Genomic DNA, 5566 nt, shown 5'->3' on the forward strand with positions numbered 1-5566 from the left:
GGTTTTTGAATGGGACAGTTTTGTCTCCCAGGAGATATTTGACATTGTCTGGGTACATTTTTTATAGTCATGACTATAGAGAGAGGAGAGGAGAATGGGAGATGTGTTACTGGGAGCCCGGGGATGCTGCTAACCATCCTACAATACACAAGGCAGCCCCTACAGCAAAGAATTATCAAGTTTAAAATGTTAGCAGTGCCAAGGTTGAGAAATCCTGTATTTAAGTGATTTAGTAGGAAGTGTTCCCAGGGAAAATTTGTAGAGGAGAAGGAAGAGGAGAGAGAAGGGAAAAGGCCAGACAAGGGTGAGGCACCAGGCTATGGCTGATGGGGAGGTTCTGAAGACAGCGCAGTTCCCATCCCAGAGTTGTCCTGGTCAGAGGCAAAGGAGCTGGAGTATTTATACCCCTGTAGGTCAGTCACTAATTATGGACTGCCTCTGTTCCAGTTCTCTATGTGCAGGCAAAGTGAGCTTTGGCTCCAGTGAGAGGTGCCTTCAGCCAAAGACCCAGATGTAGGTTGTTGGGAGTGCAAGCATCCAGGAATCCCTGGAGAGGAAAACAGTGAAGGATCCTTGAGGTGGAGGTGGAGTATTGACAAATTCAGTTACATTAGAGCACGAGGTTCCAAACTTTTTCACTACAAATCTTTACTAGAAAAAAAAAAAAAAAAAGCTCTTCTTGGAAGTTTGATTTATAATATTGGTAAACACAGAGTTGCATTGGTTGAGGAAGAGAAGAGTGGAGCCTGTCCCTCCTCCTCAATCCCCACCCCTTCTTGTCAACTCCGGGCTCCACAAATGTAAAACTTCTTAGAAGAACGTTAGTGATACGCTGTGTATTAGTCTACCAGAGCTGCCACAACAAAGCACCACACTCTAGGAGGCTTAAACAAGAGAAGTGTAATCTCTCACAGTTTTGGAGGCTAGAAGTCCAAAATCAAGGTATAGGCAGGGCCATGCTCTCTTTGAAGGCTCTAAGGGGAAAATCCTTCCTTGCCCCTTCCTACCTTCTGGTGTTGCTGACAGTCCTTGGAATTCTTTGGCTTGTAGGCAGCCATCTTCTCCCCGTGTCTTCCACATTGTCCTCCCTCCATGTGTGTCTGTTCCCAAATTTCCTCTTATAAGGACAGAAGTCGTATTGGATTAGAGCCCACCCTAATGACCTCATATATATTTGAGGTTCACATATCAACATACAAATCTGAGGGGGGGGACACAATTCAGCCCATTACAGTCAAAATCCCTAAAATCCTTTGCATTATTAAGCTTTAGTGTCCAATATTTCTACATTAAGTGGTTAACTCATCCTTCAATGGTATTTTTTGAAGATTTTGTGTGTTACGATTAAGTGACTTGAACACTATCCTCTAGAGTTATCACTTTTAGTGAACCCCAAGAGCACCTCAAATTGCTACCTCATTCACATCCAATCCAACAGTCAAGTAAGAAGCCTGAGAGTCACCTATTTGGACTGAGATGAGCCAAGCATTATTTGCGAACATTAATACCATACACAAGAGACAAGAGTCTCCTCACAGCTATTATCCCATATGATTTTAAACCACTCAGGGAGGTGCTCAGGGCAGGAATGTTATTCCCATTTGTCAGATGGGGAAACCAAAGCTCAGAGCATGACTTGCCCAAAGCCACATGGGGTCCAGCCTTCTACCACTCACTAGTGAAGGCTGGTGTTTTTTCATAAAACCAGCTTACCTGGTTTCTTCCAGCTAATAAGGAAAGTTTTTATAAAGAATGAAACCTGCGGCCAATGAGTAGGAAAAGATGATATAATGCTTTTGACTAAATCAAATTTTCCTTTGGAAAAAAAAACTAGTTTACATCTTTATGAGTTGGTTGAAGAAATTTAGCTTAAATTAAAAACACCTGAACTTAAATAGTGGGCTTACCATGTGCTAAGCACTATTCTAAGGGATTACATGTATTAATTTGTTTAATTCTTACAAGAGGCATTGGAGTAGATGCCATTATTATTCACATTTTTATGGATGAGGAATCAGATGAGAAACCATTCATGCTGGTAGTTCTCCTAAAAATCCCAGCTAATGGTGACGGCAATAGCAGTGAAGATATCTGCATTTCTTAACATGCTTTACATACTGTGTTCCCTCTGAATTATTCCAAGGACCCTGAGAAGTAAGTTTTTTCATTTCCATTTCATGGATGAATAAACCAAGGCTCAGAGTTCAAGTAGAATGGCATGATCCCACGGTTATAGGTGATAGATCCCAGACAGGTCCATCCAGCTTTTTTGTTCCACTTTCAGACTCTCCTAAATAGCTGGTCTGACAAAAATAGCTTTTGTGTATAAGTTAGGCCCTCTGGGGAGAGGGATGTTAGCTCCAAGTCTCAAATACCTATAGGGCAGTAAGTAAAGTATTCTTTCCCAGAATTAGGAAAACCCAAGGGATGGGCATTATGGCTAGACATTCTTTCTAGGCATACTTTCTAAGCACATGTTATTAATCAGCAATTTTCTAGATTTTTTTTTTTATATAATATAATGTCATTCTCTTCAGGCAGCAAGAAGCTAAAGCATCAAATTGTCATCTAAGTAAATAAAATCACTTATGTTATAATTAACTGAATTTTAAACAACCTATTACCTGGTACATTTTAATATACTTAGAGCGGAAATGATAATATGCCAGTAGCCACAGTTTCAATATGTAAAATAATAAATAGAACAGTTTCTAGTACATAAGAGGCATTCAATACATGCCATTTAAGTGCGTTTACATGTATTAGCTCATTTTATGCGGAGGCTATCCCAAATTAAAAGCAGATATGGTCAGTTTTTTCTTCATTCTCTTTTTAAGCTCCTCCACCCATGATAACTTTAAAGCTAGAATTTGAATATTTCCATAAAGTACTTTGTTTCTTAACAAGAATGTTCTGAGTAATATCAGAGGATGGGAAATAGATAAGAGTGGGAGTGGGGATAGAGAGATCTTTGTCTTACTCAATATTTTTATGGATGACTTGACAATTATTTTTTCTATATTTTTATATAATTAGGCAATGGGAAGCCAAGGGGAAATGGGTCCAAGTTATTTAGGAGAAGCTTATCCAGCTTAAAGAATGGGTCAAAAATAATTTCGTCAAAAGCGGGCAGGCTAACTTAACCATATGGTCAAATGACAATTTGATAGAGAACGATTATTCCCAACTCCAGAATTCCTTCCCCAATTAGAACAAATCTACCTGGTGGAAAACCATAACATCCTTAGAAGAGAGGAGCTCCCAAGCCTTGTCTGGGTGGTTGCTGTCTACTGGAGTGGCCATGGTATCTGCAAGCAGCCCTGGAGGAGATTGTCTACTTTCCTGTCCCAGGTCATCGGGCAGGCCATTTTGTCTCAGGGTCCCAGCAATAAGATACATCAGAGAACAATAGAACAAATGGAAGGAGAGGAGAGCATCACTAGACTTGACATCTGGCTCTTTCAAAGTCCCTAGGAAGTAGTTCTATATCACACATACACTCCCTACTTTTCTGAAAAGATGGAAGAATCAAGATAGATGGTGTCCCTGATGTTCTCCAGGACCTACTGCTGGCCAGTGTACATTTGATCCACACTTTGGCCTGCCCGAGAGTACCTACCAGTATGAATCCCAGACTATTTGGAAATTTTGCCAAAGTTAAGAAACATCCTTTAGGAACAAAACAAAACAAAACAAAAAATCTTTAACCTTTAATAGCAGTGGGATTAGTACTCTAAAACTCAACCTAAATATTGGCAACAGTGATGAAAAATCACATTGTTTCTTTGAAGACACATTTAGAAACTTGTAAGATTTTCTTTTTTCTCCCTTTGTGGTGAGTAGAGTGACAGAGAACATAGTAGCCAACTAATAAGCACCATTAACTGACAACTTGCCTATGAGCTACAATCTTCCAAAGGGTTCTGCTTTTCCAAGGAAATGAAGGTCAAGGATCACAAGATTATTTTATTATTTCACAAGAGCCTTCTCATTCTTTTATTTCTCAAGAGCCTTCCAGGGGAAGGATTTTGCCTGAAATAGGCTCTTCTGAAGTTGGATCAAAGTGCTTTGATTTGTAAGTAAGGTTTAAGATTATTTGATAGACTCTGTGATATACCAGCCATGTTCAGGAATGAAGTACTTTACTCCCCCAGCCACGAAAAGTGCTGTAGTTAGAAGCCCTCAGTGTCATGCACTGAGATGAATTAACCTGGCAAAGGGGACCCCGTTGCTGTTGGGAGGTAGGTGAGCCACACGTAAATCCCGGTACTAGGTAGCAATGCAATTGCTAAGACTTTCAGCCAATGATGAATTAGGATGATATACTGCTGGAAAAGAATTCATTAGGTGGTGCTATCTGTCAGGTATTTGAGGAATATGAGGGAAATAATAATTTTAAGGACAATGGCACTGAATGGCTATTGGTAAGCTTAGTGATCTGGAAAAAGATAACAAAAAGCTGAGTGTTACTAACTGACAATTATAAGCTAATGGTGAATGTTGGAGAGACCCTCCTGGTAGCACGTAAAGAGGTATTATCTCCTGAAGTGGGAGGGCTGAGAAAGCTGGGAAGCAGCCCCAGGAATTTGACATAGGATTTGAGTTTCAAGGAAGGTTAAATTCCCAACCAAGAAAGTGTACTATGTCAAGGTCAGGGCATTTGTTGAAAAAGAATGGGCCTCAGGGCGCCTGGGTGGCTCAGTCGTTAAGCATCTGCCTTCGGCTCAGGTCATGATCCCAGGGTCCTGGGATCAAGCCCCGCATCGGGCTCCCTGCTCCACGGGAAGCCTGCTTCTCCCTCTCCCACTCCCGCTGCTGGTGTTCCCTCTCTCACTGTGTCTCTCTCTGTCAAATAAATAAATAAAATCTTTAAAAAAAAAAAAAAAAAAGAAAAAGAATGGGCCTTGGACACATGGGATAGGGACATCTGGGTTGGTGCCCTCCCTCCCCCACCCAGTATGGACTCCCCAGATTTCTTCTAACCTTCTGAGCCTGCAAAAGTGGCACCATTGCTTCCTACTAAGGAATAATATGCCTGCCTTTCTTGAAGAAGAAGCAGAGGTCTCTTTCCTGTAAGGCAACATGCAACTGCCTCACTCCAGAATCTTTTCCTTCTTCCCTCCTGGCCACTAGATCAATAAATAGGGTTAAATCATAACATGATTGGGCTTTTGGTTTTACATAGTATATTCACTGTAGCATGCCCTCTTTTCTGAGCCTTTTAATTCCCCTTCCACAGTATGACTTGGCAGTATCTGGCCTCTTTGCCTCCTTTGGTTGGGCCTTCCTAGCATCATGCTCAAAACATCTCCTGAGGCCTTCTCCAGGTTATTTAGTTCTATATTCTAGGAGAGAGCTCCCAAATCAATCAACCTTCCCTCTCCCACCTTTCTGTTTTACCCCTTATAGAGGTGACGGTCATCTTATTTCCATTTAATTCACCAGTCTGCCTCCTGCAGAAACCAGATGGATCCTGAAGGATGACAGTGGATGGGCACAAACTCAACAGAGTAGTCGCCCCAGTTGCAGCTGCTGCAAAGCTAGAGCAGATCAATATTGTCCTATG

The sequence above is a fragment of the Leptonychotes weddellii genome, chromosome 7 (assembly GCF_054177405.1).
Source record: "Leptonychotes weddellii isolate Sample4059 chromosome 7, ASM5417740v2, whole genome shotgun sequence".
In the NCBI taxonomy this organism is placed as follows: Eukaryota; Metazoa; Chordata; class Mammalia; order Carnivora; family Phocidae; genus Leptonychotes; species Leptonychotes weddellii.